The sequence below is a fragment of the Natator depressus genome, chromosome 5 (assembly GCF_965152275.1).
Source record: "Natator depressus isolate rNatDep1 chromosome 5, rNatDep2.hap1, whole genome shotgun sequence".
In the NCBI taxonomy this organism is placed as follows: domain Eukaryota; kingdom Metazoa; phylum Chordata; order Testudines; family Cheloniidae; genus Natator; species Natator depressus.
Window position 1 is genome coordinate 48,174,979 of NC_134238.1, and position 18,718 is coordinate 48,193,696.

The 18,718-nt window shown below is 49.6% G+C and overlaps 1 protein-coding gene across 2 annotated transcripts in view; it reads right to left on the minus strand.

Annotated features, from left to right (window-relative positions):
* ARHGEF28 (Rho guanine nucleotide exchange factor 28) overlaps positions 1-3,315 on the minus strand; it is a 192,943-nt gene extending 189,628 nt beyond the window's left edge. Inside the window, exon 1 of one of the 2 annotated variants that reach the window (XM_074952735.1) lies at positions 3,181-3,296. The gene's annotated coding sequence lies outside the window, so the exon portion shown is untranslated. Of the gene's footprint in view, positions 1-3,180 lie in introns of both variants that reach the window. The other variant, XM_074952734.1, reaches the window with a different exon arrangement.
* Between the last annotated feature and the right edge of the window lie 15,403 nt (positions 3,316-18,718).

Genomic DNA, 18,718 nt, shown 5'->3' on the forward strand with positions numbered 1-18,718 from the left:
GGAGCTCTGCTTTGTGTTGCTGCCTGCATAGCAGCATGCAAGTTCTCCCATCATCCACCAAGCACAGCTACTTAAGGGCCCATGGAGGCTATCTGATACATTGCACTGGAATGGCTCAGCTGCTGGTGGGGACAGGGAGAATTCCTCCCTTGAGCCCCCTGCCCTATATCTGTGCAATGCATAGCCCAGATCTAAGCTGGGCACTCGACAGAAGGTTTGTCTTATGTTTCTTTTATATTTTACCTCGCACCAGGCCACAAGTTACAGCAGCTTTCTCCAAAGTCTTGCTTGTGCAAGTAAAAGCAACAAAGCATGGCTGTGATTCTGGTGACTTGGGAAGCCTTACATCTCTATAGTAATAATAATAAACCATACTGGACCAATAAAATACAGTTCAATGCATTTTTAATAAACCTAAAGAGCCTGCTGAACAACCTGGGTTCAGTATCATGTCATCACCAACCAAGTGCTGCTAGAATAAAGGGTCTTTCAGTGTAAATAAATATTTCCAGAAATTCATCACTTTACCATAACCTTTGACTATGATAAGATGAAACCTAGCAGTACAGGTATCATTTTTATTATTGGTATTACCATAGCACCTACTAGCCCCTTTCTACTAAGCATTGTACAAACACATGTAATACTCTGTAAGAGTATATTCCCCAAAGAGTCCACAGTATTATCATCATCCCATTTTACAGATTGGAAATTAGGGCACGGAAGTATTAAGTGACTGACCCAAGGCCACACAGGAAGTCTGTGGCAAAAGTGGGAACTGAAGCCAGATCTCTGAATCACAGCCCAGCGCCTTAGCCATAGACCATCCTTCCTATCATCCCTGAAGCACATACTTAAAAACTGCTATTTGGATTAAAAGAAAGTTAAACCATAGTTTTCTGAAATGTCTCTGGCGCCCAAATGCTGAAGTCTCCACAGGGGAAGCTCTCAATGGAGCCAATAGGATTTTGGGCTGAATTAGGACAGCAGTTTTAAGCTCATTGGGAGAACATTGCTGTATATTAAATAACTGATTGTGGGCTTCAAAACCTAGTCTTTAACTCAAGCTTTTCTGCCTAACTGAGAAGACCAGGAGATTATCTGATCTTTTATTTTTAAAACATACCAGACCATAGGATCTGCTCATCAATTTAATTATTTTATCATCAAGTACACAAAAACTGCCCTGGAAGAAGAAAACCAAAAAAAAACCCATATATTTTTAGTATAAACATTTATGAAAATACCAGTCTCTAATTTTTGTTTTTGGCTTGCTAATGTGTACAGTTTTGTGAAGACAAAGATAACTCTTTGTCTATGTAGGAAACTGACACATGGCCCTTGAACATTCCTCCACTGGTGGTCCCTTGTACACTGCACCAAGCCGACATATTTCATCCTCACCTTCAAGGCTTTGGCACAGCTCTCTCATCCTACATGGCAGATGTTGTCTCCTTCCACATTGTCCCTTTCTTTCCCTCCAAGAGTGACACCAGACTTAATGCCCTGTTCCTACACCTATTCTCACATCTGATCCTATTCCACACAAAAAGAAAAGGAGTACTTGTGGCACCTTAGAGACTAACAAATTTATCTGTGCTTAAGCTTTCGTGAGCTACAGCTCACTTCATTGGATGCATGCAGTGGAAAATTTTCCACTGCATGCATCCAATATAGCTCACGAAAGCTTATGCTCAGATAAATTGGTTAGTCTCTAAGGCGCCACAAGTACTCCTTTTCTTTTTGTGAATACAGACTAACACAGTTGCTACTCTGAAACCTATCATTCCCATCAGAGTCTCAAATAAACTGTTCCTGTTTTCTTTCATAATTTTATTTCTTTTAGCTTTCCAATTCATCTTTGTTGTTGTTGCTGTTCAGTTGAAACAATGTTTGACTCCAGTTCAGAAGTACCAGTATAAGCATTTTTCAATACAGCTGTAATGTAAGTGACTCGCTGAAAGTCCTAGCTTATTATTTCTGCCTTCTGCTACTCAATTGTTAATTGAGATACTATCAAAACAAGCAAAAGTGCTGGTGCTTAGCTCAAACTTGGGGAAAAATTATCAGGAGCATAACTGCTGCTTCCTTCACACCCTGGGTCAGTCCAGCCAGAATCATTCTGGGAATCCACTTGTTGGCTGGAAGCCAGCACCTGGTTCACCAGCTGTCCCGATGACAGCCCAGTCACAGCTGCACACTCATAAGACCAGCCTCAGAGCTTAAATTCATTACTTTGCTAGACACTGGAAATCACAGTCTTAATAAAGACACTGGATTCATGACTTATTACAACAATCTATAAGCCACTAAGCCCCTTTTTTTGTCCTATGATTTTTTTTGTCCTATGGTGTTAATAGGCCAGTTCACCTTGAATCGTCCCTTAGCTTAGCATAGGGGTAGGCAATAGGTGGACCACGGGCCAAATCCAGACCACCAGATGCTTTTGAATGGACCCTGAAATATTTTTATTTACTTATCATCATTGTTGTTTTTTTTTATTATTATTATTATTAATTTCTCTGGAGTCTGGCCCTTCACTACACTTTGACCAAGAAATTTAGACCTGGACAAACAATAATGGACTGCCCCTGGTTTAGCATATTCTATCAGTTCAACCTGGCATCTAGCTGGGACACTGGGATTACCTTTCCCAGGCCTACAGAAGAGCTCGGTGTAGCTCCAAAGCTTGTCTCTCTCACCAACAGAAGTTGGTCCAGGACAAGATCTTACCTCGCCCATCTTGTGTCTCTAATATCCTGGGACTCCCGCGCTACAAAAACAGAGAGCCTAGGACAGACACCTGGCCCGTGAGCTCTCCCTAGCAGGACCCGCCCTTGGAAGGGAGGTGATGGGCTCATCAGCAGCAGACCCTCCCTCGGGTGTGCGATTTCCCCGGCAAACACATCCTTAGCCTCCCTCCCCCTCCAAGGACCCCAGTACTAGTGGCGGTCAGCGCTGCCCCCCGCACCCTGCATGTCACACTGCCCAAGGGGCGGCTCGCCCCATCCCTTCGCCCCGCAATGCAGCAGCGCAACTGGGCGGGGGCACTGACCAACCCTGGGTCGCGAACCCGCAGCAGAGGCGAGACCAGCCGCCTCGGGCGAAGGCACCTGACCGAGGGCCACAGCTGGACACTCAGCCCCCGGTACCACGCAAACGCCAGGCTGCACCCTTTACCTGCGGCAGGGAGGCTCAGCCCCGCTCTGGGCGGCCGGGCTGCTCCCGCCTCAGGCGGGCCGGTCTTTGCAGGAGAGGCGGGAAGCCGGGCTGGAGACCTGCTGATGGAGAAGGCGCCCTACACTGCCCAGAGACCGGCGCCCGCCGGGCTCCGCTGCCGAGGGGAGGAGCCCGGCGCTGCACAGCTCAGCGGACCTGCCGCTGCGTGTGAGCGCCGCCGCCTTTCCCCCGCGCCTGAGCGGGGGGAGGGACGCGCTCAGTCCTCTCCACCGCCCGAGGCGCGCTGGCCCTGTTGCCAGTTCATGGGGAGCTTTGGTCGCTGCCCAGCTAGGGGGACAGAGACGTCGGGAAAGGGGCCGGCTGCCTCTATAGCACCCCTCCGCGGGGCATGGCAGGCCCCAAACGTTTAAAACTCTTGAGTCAGGCTGCCAGGCATCCTGGGATTTTATCTTTCTTTCTTTCTTTATTAAAAAGGGCCCCAAACTAAGTATTCTTTGGTTGCCTTCTGGTTTGCAATCATTTTCAAAGGTTCCTTTTCCCCCCCCTCACACCCGCGCTTTGGAGGGCCTCAGGGAATCACCAGCCTCCAGAAGCTGGGGCTTTAAGAAAAACCATCAACTATCACGAAATGAGCAATAAGGTTACAGGGAGCAGCACCATCGCATTTTCCCTTCTTGGAAGTCAGGAACTGTGTTAAGGAGGGTTAGCTCCAGCTGTACTGTGGTAGCACACAAAAGCCACATTGTTACAGACACTGTTGTAAATGCATAGTCAGACAGACTCAGCTCCTCAAAAGGTATTTAGGCACCTAAATCCCACCAATTTCTATGGGAGTTTTGTGCCTAAATACCTTTGAGGTCTGGGCCACAGTCTCTGCTCTGAAATGTTACAACTTTTATTCCATCAACCCAGAGAGACAAAGCTCAATGATGCGCAATGTCCTTCATCGAACCCTAAGGAAGCCCTATTAATCCTAAAATAACTTATATATCGTCTATTGCTATGTTAATGTTTTTAAAAAAACTATTGCTATGTTTGTATGCAGTGTTACTGTAGCCATGTTTGCCCCAGGATATTAGAGAGACAAGGTGGGTGAGGTAATATCTTTTATTTCAAAAGCTTGTCTCTCTCACCAACCGACATTGGTTCAATAAAAGATATTACCTCACCCACCTTGTCTCTCTAGTATGGCTGTGCTTGTAATTCATGCTCTAGGATGGTACCACTGCCCTCTACTGGATGGATTCACAAGGGATGAGGGATGAACTGTATGCCATAGTCTGTATATATGTAGCAGCGTTTCTTTCCTTTTACTCAATTTGTAGGAGGCTGTGCTTTGGGATCAAAGTTCTAAATCCTGCACTCCGCCATCACCTTTTGAGCAGCTAGAGTGCATAGTGAGAAATGTTCATTCTTCGAATGCCATAGATTTGCCACACTATTACTAATCATTGCATGGTTTGTGTTCTATAATACAGAGAGCACGACACAAACATTAATCCTTATGCCCCTCAGCCCCAGTGAGGTGTAGAAATATTCTTATCCCTGCTTCACAGGCAAGGCAACAGATACAAAAAGATTTCTTGACTAGCTCAAAGCCACACAGTGGCTTTGCAAAATATATCCTAGAGTCCAGATAATGCAATAGTCTTTTACATAATAGCACTTTCATTCTAAAGGATCACATTACATTTTGCTTTCCATACCATCCTGAATGTACAGTATATATATGCCCTTTGTACTGCTAATGTGATAAATTATCTATTTAGGTATAAACTGGTCAATGTCTGTGGCATTTTCCTAATATGATACAACAGGTGCAACGATAGTGAAACTTTTGTTAACAGTCACCTACTAACCCTGGCAACCTGCCCTTATGGGCAACAAAATCTCAATCTCTGTTGTACTACATTATGCAGCTGCTTGTTAGAACTTCAAGGAAAATAGTCACTTACATGCCCACCATTAACAGTTTTCCCTGTGTTGTTTTTTTTTAGTCTCATCCCCAAATGAAATGGTCCACTGCAGTGTCATTGAATAGGCAGAATAAGGGATGTCTTAAATCAGTTATTAATGTTTACAATTTTAATAGATAATAAAATAATAACCTATTGTCCTCTTGACCAAATTGGCCGAATTTTCTGTTCTTGATTTCCTACCTATTTTTTAAAATGATATTGGATCAGCTGTTTTATTAAAATAATCAAACATTTAACACAAATTTGCATTTTGTAACATATTTTAAAAGGTTACAATGGTTATCCTGAGTTTTAGTGTCTTACTTCATAAGTCTTAACCTGATTTGCTGGAAAACTGGTCCTGATGAATGCACAACCTCTTCCATCATGATGGAAGTACTCCCTACAGAATCTTCCACAGACTCTGTTGTGCCTATCCCTGGTATTGCTCACCTCCCATTCAAACTGCTTGTATTATGTTTTGTGATTGCCTCTATCTGACAAGGAGAAAATCCTCATAGTGTCTCCCAGCCTTCCCTCTGACTTGATTGTTGACTTTTCCGCAAAGTGGCTGACCTGGCAGTAGGCCAAAGGCACCCTCTACACTGTTCCAGAGTAGCAGCCATGTTAGTCTGTATTCGCAAAAAGAAAAGGAGGACTTGTGGCACCTTAGAGACTAACAAATTTATTTGAGCATAAGCTTTGAGCTGTAGCTCACGAAAGCTTATGCTCAAATAAATTTGTTGCCCTCTACACTGTGAAAATTAATATATTAGAGTGGCCACTTAATTCAGATATTACTGGGTTATAGCACAGTTTGGTAAGAAAGTTAAGACATGGTTTGGTCCCATCTACACAGGCATCACCAAAATCACGTTAAGCCTATGAGGGCATTAGTCTGTAGTAACCAATCAGCTCAAAGGGTATAATTTATAGTGTACCTTGGACCAAAGGTATGCAGAACTGGGAAAGTGGTTCCTTACCAGGCATTTATTTATATTTTTATGTTTCTTTCACAGGTTCTGTTATTCCAACACTACGCACAGATGCTAACGTAACAAGTTCACTTTGCTAGAGGTTTGTTCCTGTGCTCTGTGGGAGCCTCCCTTGGAATTAAAAAATAAAAATTATCTGGAAAGCAATTGTCTTCCTTTGGTTCCTTGCCTGGGAAATCACTATAAACCTGCTGCATATGCAATATTTCTTTCTCCCGTGCCTACAGTGCTCTCCCTATCCCAGTGTGCCAAGTGCCCACTCTCTTCATTCCGATCTCTCCTGAAACCCCACTTCTGCAAGGTTCAAAATATTAACCCACTGACTGAAAAGCAGCGTATGTACTACCAGGCTCAAAGGATTCCAATCTATTGTATTGTGTCTGATCTTTGTGTGCCTTTCAGACTGCCAGCCCCTTGCAGCAAGGATGTCTGCATTTAGTACAGCACTTGGTAAGTTGTCTGCATGCACAAAATAAATAAAACAAAACATTCTGCATAGAGAGCAGCTACAGAATTAGGTCCAAAATTGTCTCAGTGTTAAAAGCAAGAGCCACACATCACACATTAAATTAATTTATAGAAAAGTTGTGGCCAAGAACGTTAATACACTGGAGGCTCCTTGCTAAGAACATGAGGTCATTACCAGACTCAAATTATATAATGGAAGACTCAAGCTTCTCATTTATTTGCACAGGATGCCCTCAATGTAATAATTGGCTTACGTGCCCATCATTTTATTTAAAAATAAATAGTTTTGCCATCCCGTTTAAAGAAGCAGACCTATCACCCTGCTGCAACAAAAATACAGCTCAGAGAGGCAGCCCTGCCCCACATGAATTGGATTTCTCAAGGAGATCAGAACAAGGTGATGTACTCACCATTTGCAAGGCCAGGAACCTTGCCCTCCACAAGGAAAAATAAACCTGCATTCAGAATTTGCTGATCATCATTCATTCCTCCATTCTTTGTAGCTTAACACCAAGCTTGTCACCTCCTGTGCTCTCTGGGCCAAATCCAGGGTGCAGTGAGGTCCCATTAACTTCAGTGGGACCAGGATGTAATCTTGCATACAGGTCTTTTAGATGTCAGAGCTGGAAAAAGAGAATAAATTATGGTGTAAATTCAGAGTGAAAAGAACATAAGAGTCAGATCCATGGAGGAACAAGACAATCGGATAATGACTTGCAGCAAAATCATTACTAGAACAACTTATTTATATAGGATCTTTCATCCAAACCAATCCCAATGTGCTTTACAGACAGCATACAGAGGGATTGTTTCACCACCATTGAAATCCAGCCACCTCTCATCTGCAAGCAATCCATCTGGCACCTGCACACTTCATTAAAATTTATGAAGCAAGTGAAGAATTACTTATACAAATGAAGATCTCTTTTCCCTTCCCCACTCCCTTTGCAAAAAGTGCTATGGAAACTTTCTTGAAAATAAGTGCTCAGGATCTTTCATTTACATGTCATCTCGAACAGTACAGTGGCCTCTAGCATTAGGCTGGGACATTGGTTCATAACTGAATTAGAGAGGAAGTGTCAGTTAAGCCCTGATCCGACAAACACTTGAGCACTTGCATAACTTTATTCTTGTTAGCAGTCCCAGTGAAATAAATGGACCTACAAATTGTGAACTCAAGCATTTAATTCTCACAGTAGAAAAAAAGTCAGAAGATTGGCTTTAGAAGCATTACATTTGAAAAATAATTACTGTATCTTTTGCTTTGCCTTCAGTTTTTGAGCTCTCTCTCCACAGCTGTGAGACCAAAGGTAATGCATCAGGCATATCAGAAGGCCAAAGAGAACAACAGATGATCCGGTGCCAAGCTGCAAACTCAGGAGTGAAATATCAGCTAAAATCACCTCTGCCTATTGAAAATGGTGCCAGTATTGGGTACCAGTTCTCTATACTCATAGCTTCATGCAATTGAACAATTCCCTCCCCTCTGGAAGGCCATACTCACCATGGCTGGTGCTATGAGTGACACCATGTAAAAAGCACTCTGAAGGAGAAGCGCCAATCAGCATGTCTTGTTTAAAACTTTGGGGGAGCAAGAGAAGGGAGATTATACTAACAATGGTACCTCTGTGTTTTATCTGTAGCAGCTGCCAGTGCAGCTTTGAGGGGTTCCCGCTCCACACCCATGGAACGCCCGAGCCAGATAAGGAGAAAGAGGACTCCGGATAACATGTTCAGTGAGATCCTGCAAGCCAGTGATGCATCAGGCTGTGAACAGAAGGCCTGGAGGATGAATAATGCAGACTGTATGTAGAAGGAAAGAGCAGACAGGAGAAAGGCCCAGGAGTTGGAGAGGGACATAACGTACCAGGACATAATGGGGTTTCCTTCTGCAGAAAACACAGACACTTCAGACTGTTGTGGACCTGCAAGTTCAACAGTCCTGAACTCACCTCCCTTTGCAGCCCTTGGAGAGCTCCAGACTAGCACCTCCCTCAACTTTCCATGTGGCATCAGGGGACGCATCCCTGCTCCTACCACTCCACACCAGGGGGATATTAAGGACAATCACAACTTCATATACATTGACCTGAGAAGCCACGGTTGATGCACGTGTAGCTAAAATGGACATGAATGTTCCTTCCCCTGCTTTAAGCTCTGTTCCATAAATTAAAGTTTTAATGTCTTTGCTTTTAACTTGCACAGAATTTTTTAAAATGTTTTTGTTACTCAATAGAACTCTATTGTTTGGAAAACAAAGTCATTTTTATATAAGTTCCCAACATATGCTGCAGACTGTCTGGTGGTATTGAAAGCACCAACTTACTTGCGATTGTATACTTTGATACAACTCATAGGATCAGTGACACTCTGTAATAATCATAAATGTACAGCAAACACCACAAAATGAATAGATGCATTGTCAGTTTTATATTCATAGAGGTACACCAAGTACCACGCAATTCCTAACACGCCCCCAAACTGCAAAGCCTGGTAGAGCATAGTACACCACAATGCATTACTGTGGCTCTCTTAAAGTACTCTTTTAGAGCCTCCATGAGCCGTATAGCTCTGTGCTGAGCTCTTCAGATAATAGCACTTGCATCTGGCTGATCAAACTCAGCAGACAGCCACTCCACCTTCATCCTGCAGCTTGGCAGCAGCTTTTCACCATCTGCTTCACAAATATTATGCAGGACACAGCAGGCAACGATAACCATTGGGATATTTTTCTCACTGAGTTCCATTCTTGTGAATAAACAATGCCTGCATCCCTTCAATCTACCAAAAGCTTATTGAACTGTCTGCACCTGCTGAGCCAGTATTTAAGTCTTTCCTGGGTGTTGTCGAGGTGGCAGGTGTATGGCTTCATGAGCCAGGGTAGTAAGGGGTAGGCCGGGTCCCCCTAGGTTCACTATTGGCATTTCAACATCGCCACTGGTAATCCACCACTTGGGAAAGAATGTCCCTTCTTGTAGCTTTCTGAACAATCCTGTGTTCTTAAAGATGAAGGCTTCATACACCTTTCTTACCATCTAACACTGATATCAGTAAAGCATCCCCAGTGATTCACCAACACTTGCATAACCATATCAAAATAGCCCTTGCTGTTGATGTACTCTGTGTCAAGGTGGTCTGGTGCCCAATTAGGGACATGCATGCCATCTATTACTCCACTGCTATTCAGAAACCTCATTGCTGCAAATCCATGCACTATGTCCCACAAATGGCTGAGAGTCACGGTCCTGTGTAGTAGCAGACAACTAATGGCCCTGCATGTTTACATGACAAATGACTCCGACAGTGGATTTTCCAACACCAAAATGATTTCCCACTGATCAGTAGCAATCCAGCATTGCAAGTTTCTGCAGTGTGATCACCACTCACTTCTTGTCAGTGCAGCTCTCATTCTCATGTCCCTGTGCTGGAGGGCCGGCAAGCTCAGCACACAAATCCAGGAACGTGGCCTTGTGCATCTGAAAGTTCTGCAGCCACTGCTCATCATCCCATAGCTGCATTATGATGTTATCCCACCAGCCAGTGCTCATTTCTTGGGCCCAGAAGTGGTTCTCTACCATTTGCAGCTGCTTCATGTATGCCACCAACAACCTTGAAATGGTTTTCACTTTGTCCCACAGCAGTCTGCCCTCCAGGAAATCATCATGTTCCCCGCAGCTCTTCTTGCAGCTCTGAAAATACTGGATGATTGTGCATTCTGTGCTCGCAACGCTAACACCAATAGTGCAGAGCTCCACACACTCATGCTTCGGTCAGAGATGGCAGACAGTGACAAGTCCCACACAGGTTCATTTTCAAAACAGGCATGAAAATTATGGGATAGAGATGGCATTATGGGGTGGAGAAAGTTGCATGATGGGAACTTGACCCCTCATTCCAGTCACCCTTGTGCAACTTGTTTCTGCCCAATTATTCATTGTCAAAACTTCCCAAAAGTCAGGGTGCCAGACAGTGGAAAGTTGCACATTGCTGACAAATGCTGACAAACAAATGCTGACCAGATTTATTTCTGCTTAACATAGACCACAACTCAAGGCAGTTTACCGGGAGATAATATAGATTTTAGCATTACTAACTCAAAAGTACATTCCCCAATTTAAAATGTGTATTTATCACATGTAGATCCAGGATATTTGATAAATAGACTGCTTGCAGTGTTCCTGGCATCAAGTTACCTGAGTTGTCATGCAGTTAAATGTAATTAACTAATGCTTATTTAATTTTGTCATGCTGTATAGAATGTCTTTTTACTGCACAGCAAATATGGAAGTAAAGGTCATTCATATCTGTTACTCCCATTATACAGGCACTGTGTGTCTCTACTTTATTTAGAGAATAACAGCCAAGGAAATAAAGGTGTCACATAGCAATATTTATGTGGGTGAACAGAAGAGTTGTTGGCTCCGTTTAACAGGCCAAATTTAATGGACAATCCTTTTTTTATTATGCAATTTTGCATTAAAAAAATTATGCAGATTGATTGGCTCTGCTTTTTTCTTTGATGCCTCTTATGAAATAACCCACCTGTCATTTAAACTGAAACTTTTGATCTGCTGAGTGTTAATTGATTCAATTTGCAAAAGTCAATTGAGTCCTTACTCAAAATTATTTTTTTAAGATAGTATTACATAATCAACATATCATTGTGGGCCAGGGTGACAGGATCATTTCTTCATCTCATGAAGTAGTACATTACCCCAAGAAGGGGACTGCTACAAAAGTAGGGAGGTCATTCTTCTCTTGCACATGAGATACAGGCTTAATTTGCTTCAAAATGAGAACAGCTCCCACTAATCGCCACTTGGGAATTAAAATTTGCAACACAGAGTGATCCAGAAACAACTCTCATCACAGGAAACCTGTTAATTAAAAAGCACTGCCATTTTAAGTCACCCTTCATCATTAAGGCAATTGTTTGCACAATTTGTGACAGGTTGTGTAGATAGATTTAAAAAACCCTACTCTTCTACAAAAATCGAGGAAATACTTTATTATGGAAATGACAGAATATTTGTGTGCCTGCATTTCTAAAAAGCTCACATGGGAAGAGTTTTGAATCCATTTTATTTTAAACTGAGTTGTACTCACTTTTTAAGAAAGGCACAGTAAGAGAGTGCCCCTTCACAGAGATGGTACAGAAATTTCACCATATTTTAAATATTCCATTGTCTTTCTGCAATAAAAATGTAGTGAATCTGTATAGAATTTAAAGCCTAGATATCTTTTAGTAACCACTGTGACAGGGTCGGGCCAGATGGCTATAGGAGAGTAATTTTTTTTTTTAAGCAAAAGACGTTTTTTTTATTTGCATAACACACTTACAAAGTAAAAACAGCAGCATATGCAATGTGTAACACAGCCACCAATCACAATTGTTTTCTCATTAGCTTCAGGGGAGGGAAGTGTTCAAGCTTGCCTGGGCCCAGAGCGAGGGGCTTCCTCGACTCTCGTGGTCTTCCACCCTTCCGAGTTACCTGGTGGCCCAGAGCGAGAGGGCTTCATCAACTCTCGTGGTCTTCCACCCCCTCGAGTTACCTGGCGCCACGCCCGAGTGTCACCAACAATTCCCTCCTCTGAAAGCACCCAACAAGAGGAGCAGGCTGTGGGGTGGACAATCCGGGGGGGGCATGTGCACCCACGTGTGAAAGGACCCCTCTAAGGTGGTGGTGTCCGCAGCAGCAATGGCTGGGGCTGGGGTCCCTTACTCTCTCACCCAATCAAAGGGTCAAACAAATGGACCCGGACAGGATCACCGAGCAGAGAACCTCGGACAGCGCCCAGTCCTCCCCAAAAGCATCAAGGGAGTCTGTGGACGCCGCCCAGAGGAACTCCGCCCGGATACGTGAACGGACCGAGGATCGGAAAACGGCCACACAGTCACAGGAAACTCCATCGACCAACCTCCTCTCTCTGGTTTTATAGATGGCCATTTTAGCCAGGGCCAGGAGGAGGTTAACTAGGAGATCCTGTGACTTTGTGAGGCCACGGATGGGGAGTGCATAAATAAAAAGGTGAGGGGAAAAATGCAACCAAAAATGTAATAGGAGATCTGTGAGGAGCTGGAATAGGGGCTGCAGCCTGGCGCACTACAAATATACGTGCGCCAGGGTTTCCCTCACTCCACAAAAGGGACAAGTATCTGGGACGGGGGTGAACCGTGCCAAGTACATGCCGTGCTCACAGCTCCATGAAGGAGCCGCCAACTGATGTCCCCGACGGGCCTCGGAACCAAGGGGGAATATAGGCTGGCCCACCGGGGCTGCTCACCCTCCAAAGGTGGCAGAAGGTCTTGCCACTTTGTGTCGGGGCGGGACACTATGGTGAGGGCGTGAAGGGTGTGGAGCACGAGCGTGTATAGATGTTTCCTTGGCACGGTTTGGAAGTGTACCAGCTGCAGTTCATGCAGCCAGCTCGCAGTGAAGGGGTGAGGGGGTCGATTGGGTCTGCGGGGCAGAGGTCCAATTAAAAGGTCCAGCGGGCCTGGGGTAGAGGGTGGGCGGGGCGTGCCCTCGAGCAGGACCCGGTCGAGGTAAGCTCGAGCAGCAGGCGGCAAAGCGGCCTTCGCCTCCTGAAGTACGCACCAGCGGGTGTGAGGTCTGGAGAGCCCCATGCGCTGGGCAAGCATCAGGGGATTCAGCCAGTCTCCCCGCTCGTAGTCCAGGAGGTCTCCGACTCTCGTGACTTCTGCCAGGATCAAGCTCTGGCGCACCGAGCGGGACTCTGCCACCTGCACACGGAGCTGGGGGTTGTGTAGCAGGGGCTCCACGAGGAGATCTACCCCCTCGGTGGCCGCCACGGACCTGATCATTAAAAACAGTTTCCAAGTCCGGAGGAGGTCCTGGTAGAAGACCTGGTCGCAGAAGACCTCCCGGACGGAGATAAAAGAACTGCCGGTCATATCGGAGCCCTCGGATGCAGTGCAGGATGGCGTGCGCCAGTGTGCTCCACGCTGAACTGCCTGCACCATAGAGGAGCCTCTGTAGGGCCTGGAGGCGGAAGACACGGACCTGAGTGTGTAGACACTTCGGGCCCTGTCCTCCTTCCTTCAGGGATAGATGAAGAACCCCTACAGGGGCCCAGTGCGTTCCTGACCAAAAGAACCCCAGAATTGATGTCCGGAGGTTGGTCAGGAAACCTGGGGCCGGGACCAGGGTGTTGAGCCGGTACCAGAGCGTGGACAGGACTAGTTGATTAAGCACCAGCGCTCTCCCTCGGGGAGAGAGACATCGGAGTAGTCCCGTCCATTTCCGGAGCCGCTCTATCACCCCGCCCTCTAAATTTTCCCAGTTTTCCAGCGGAGAGGGATGCGTGGCAGAAAGGTAAACACCGAGGTAGAGCAGCGGACCCGCGCTCCACCGGATGGTCTGAAGCGCGGGTGGGAGGGAGCTCACCTGCCGCCAGTCTCCTATCGCCAAGCCAGAGCTCTTGAGCCAGTTGACCCGGGCAGAGGAGGCTGCCGAACAGATGGCCTGGCAAGCCTCCACCCGCGCCAAGTTGCCGGGGTCCTGGATCACAAGGAGCACGTCATCAGCGTACGCCAACAGGACCAGCTGCAGCTCCGGCTCCCGCAGCACCAACCTTGTCAACCTCCTGCGGAGGAGACAGAGGAAGGGCTCGATCGCCAGAGCTTACAGCTGGCCCGAGAGGGGGCACCCCTGCCGTACTCCTCGCCCGAAGCTGACCGGTTCAGTCAGGGTCCAGTTGAGCTTAACCAGACACTCTGCGGAAGTGTACAGCACCCGGAGAAAACCCACAAACTGGGGTCCGAAGCCAAACGCCCGCAGAGTGCTCAGGAGGTACCCGTGGTCCACCCTATCAAACGCCTTCTCCTGATCTAGGGACAGGAGGGCGAATGACAGACCGTCTCTACGCCCGAGTTCCAAAAGGTCCCAAACCAGAAATAGGTTATCAAAGATACTGCGGTCCGGGACGGTGTAGGTCTGGTCTGGGTGGATCACGTCCGCCAGCACAGACCCTAGCCGCAGCGAGATTGCTTTCGCTACGATTTTGTAGTCCATGCTGAGGAGCGAGACGGGACGCCAGTTTCGTAAATCGCGGAGGTCCCCCTTCTTCGGCAATAAGGCGAGCACAGCTCGCCTGCACGAAAGAGGGAGGACCCCGCTCTGCAGAGACTCAGCCCAGACAGTGGCTAGGTCTGGGCCGAGGACGTCCCAAAACACGCGGTAGAACTCCATGGTCAGCCCGTCCATGCCCGGAGACTTATTAGTGGGCATACGACGGAGGGCTTCCAAGAACTCGGCCAGAGTGAGAGGCAACTCTAGCCGATCTCGGTCGCTCGCGCTGACCATAGGGAGCTCCTCCCAAAGCACTCTGCAAGCGCTAGGGTCAGTTGGATCCGGGGAGAAAAGACTTGCGTAGAAGGCTCGGGCCCTCCCGCACATCTCCACCAGTTCCGTGAGGGGGGCGCCGTCTTCTGCCAGGAGGCAGGTGACGTGTTTCTTGGGCCCCCTCATTTTCTCCAGGGCATAGAAGAAGTGGGAGCCGCAATCCATCTCCCGAAAGAGGCGGATGCGGGATCGAACAAAGGCGCCCCGGGCCCGATGGTCCTCGAGGGCCCGGAGCTCCTCCCGCTTCTCCCGGCACGCTCCGCAGAGGAGCGGGTCTTCAGGGCTGGCGGCCAGATGCCTCTCCAGCTCTAAGACCTCCCATTCCAACTGCTCTATCGCCGCATTTCTCCGTCGGCTGGTGCCCCGGGTGTAGTCGCGGCAGAAGAGCCTGGCACGCACCTTCCCCAGGTCCCACCATCGCCGTGCCGAGGGAAAGGCGCGCCGCTGCCCTCGCCAGGCCAGCCAGAATTCCCGGAAGGACGTCACGAAACCCTCATCCTCCAACAGGCTGTTGTTAAAATGCCAGTAGGCCGGCCCCGGCCTCTCCGCACAGAGGGAGGCTGTCACGGTGGCTAGATGATGGTCAGAAAATGGGGCCAGCCGAATGCTGGAGGAGTGAGAGATGGAAGCGTGATAAATAAATGTGGTCCAACCGGGAGTGGCTCGACCGATGGGCTTCCACCCGGACAAAGGTGAACGAGGAAGTGTCATTCGGGTGGTGGTCACGCCAGATGTCCACTAGGGAGTGATGTTCAACAATCTCCCGGAGGGTGTCCGCGGCGGCTGGGCTCTGCTCGGTCCCCAAGCAGTCTCGCTCCTCGAGGGTGGTATTAAAATCCCCTCCCAGGACCAGGCACTCGTGAGGATCTAAGGTGCCGAGGAAAGCGGACGCCTGCTGATAGAATTGCAGCCGCTGCAGGCCCGATATCGAGGCATAGATGTTAAAGAGGTCAACCACAACCCCCTCTATATGGACCCAGAGATGTAGCAGGCGACCCGGTACGGCCTCGGCGACCCCTAGCACCTTGGACCATAGGTCAGAGGAGAACAGGGTCGCAACTCCAGCCTGCCGAATCGTGGAATGGCTAAAGTAGACCCTGTCCCCCCACTCCAGCCACCAACTGTCTTCGGCAGTCGGATCCGTATGGGTCTCCTGCAGGAAAATCACAGAGTACCCTCCCTCCCGAAGGAAGGAGAGTGCCTGAGACCTGCAGAGAGCCATCCTACAACCCTAGGTATTCAACGTTGCGATGGTGAGAGGTGTCATGGGGAGGGCCAGGGGGGATTCTCACTGGCAGGGACGCTCACATCCCCCAGTGGGCCGCACAACAGTCCTTGACCCATCCGGTAGGTGAGTAATTGGTCATGGAAGATGCGGACCCGCCAGTAGGCTGTGGCATCCTGCTTCCCCGTCCCTTTACCTTCCCCCATGAGGGCCCTTGTGGCCCGGAGGATTTGAAAAAAATCCCCCCATCGCCAGAGAGCAAGCTGTACCTTGCTGCGGGAGCCATGGACATCCTCTAAAAACTTCCGCAGCTCTCCTTGCAGCTCATGGGGGGGGGGGGTATGGTTTCCCAGTTGTTCCCTGGCGGGGCCCTTGGTGCAGCCCTGTGGTCCACTAAAACGGACAAGCAGGGTGCGGACCCCCAACGGGGTGCCTGATAGGCTGGAGCTTCTAGGCCCGCCTCAAGCTCTGGGGCTATAGGGGGCGGTGGAGGGAAAATAGCAGCTCCTAATGGGTCGGGGCAGGAGAACACCCAGGCCGCTCCCTGGGGGTCATCAGTTGGGAAAGGGAAGGAGACAGCCCCGGGGGCGGCAATGATATTGCAGGAGGTAAACTGGATAGGGGCAGGGGCAGAGGCAAGGCTCTGGGTTTCGGGAGGCAAGCAGCTGGATGGTGGCGCCTCCCGATCCGGCTCAAGGGTTAAGGGGGCAGGGAGGGAGCTCTCAGTGACACTGGGCACGTGCTCTGCGGTGGATTTAGCGGCCACAGCATCAGGAGGTGGATTATCTTCTGTAGGGCCCCCGCCCGGGAAGGAAGTCGATTGCTCTGCACCAACAGGGGGTGCCCCTGGCGACTCTGGCCCCGGCCGCGTGGCACCGGCAGTCACCTGAGCAGGCTCGGTGGTCATCAGCGGGGTGCCATCAGTGGCTGGGTCAGTGGAGAAGTCCAGGGGCTCCTCGGAGGTGGGAGCGGAAGCAACAGTTAAGGGGAGGGAGCATGGGGAAAAGAGGGGTTGAGTGAGGTCGCCCAGATCGAGATTTGCTGGCAAAAGGTCATCCTCCCCCTGGGCGACCGGGGTCAGATCTAAGGCCTCGATCTCCTCGAACATGGAGGACGCTTTCCGCCGCCCCGGGGTTCTCCCCGCCGGCACCCACCACGACAGTTGTCTCGGGGTTCACAGGGGCTTCCTCGAGGGTCGCAGAGGGGAGGGTCTCCCATGGAGAGGCTGACACCAGTGGATGGGACGCACTCGTGGGCAAAGCAGAAGGTTCGGCATCGGTGCCCCCCTTCCTGGTCTTCCAGGGGGCCTCCGCCTCGGGTAGATGAGGTGGAGCTCGAGCCTTCCGCTTGCCTTGCTTCCCCTGGACTAGGGCCCAGCCCTCCATGGCATCATCTGGGGGCTGGTTAGCAGGGGTCATGTCAGAGGGTAAAGGCGCTGGCTCAGGGACTTGGGGGGGGAACGGTGGGACAGCATAAGGGAGGGAGGATTCTCCCTGGGGCAGGCTCTCTCCCATGCCTGGTGGTATCTCTGCCACACCCTCCTCCATAGGCCTCGCTAGCTTGTCAGCAGCGAGGGCGGGTCTCTCCCGCTCGTCTGGGCATTGTAGGGGAGGTGCCTCTTGGGCCTGAGTGGAGTAGCGGTGGTCCGAAGGGGGAGGGGCGGGTTCGGGTACCGGGCAGCCAGAAGCATCGGCAATGATGGGGCCGATGTCCTGCCGGGTCTCGGGGATCCCAGGTGCCCCTCCTTGCCGGGCTAAGGGGCAGTCCCTCCGGACATGCCCCGACGCCCGACAGAGGTAGCACCGGGCATCCCCTGTGGAAAAGTACACCCGGTAACGGGCCCCCTCCTGGGGGACTAGGAAGGACCCTTCGAGCGCCACTCCATCGCGCGCGCGCTGACAGCAATAAAAGTTGCACTTGCCGGAGGAAGGAAAAAATGTGACGGAGGGTGGGGTCTCTGCAGCCCAACGGGAGAGGGCTGATAACAGAAACAGGTTTCCCCAAGGTGGAAAGGGCGGGTAGCAGGGCAGCATTGGGGAGAAAAGGAGGGACAGAGGTCAGGACCAGGCGGACGCCCAGGTCCTCTAGGGGCTCTAGGGGGACAAATGCCCCCCTCCCCCGCACCGCCACGCCCCTCTGCAGCGCTTCCTGGGCGGCAGCCTCTGATGCTAAGAAGAAGACGACCTTCCCGTACATTTTGGAGGCCGCCACAATGGCCGAGGGCCCCACCACCCTCGCCAATGCACATGTTGGTCTCCACGTGGGGCGAGGCGGGCACCAGGAGTCATCGGACACTGCTTCCTTGTCATGGTGGGAAAGGGGCCCCGGCCGCTATTGATGGTGGCGGAGGCGGTGGGCGGGAGAGATGACGAGGCGGCAGGCGGGGGGGCTGCTGCCACCCGGGCATACATCCTGGGGGCTGAGGGAGGGACATCTGCAGAACTGGTGGAGGGGGCAGCAAGGGAGGACGCCATGGTCGGTGGCGGGGTCACAGCAGAGGGGGTGGCCCCTGCCTTGGAGGGCCTG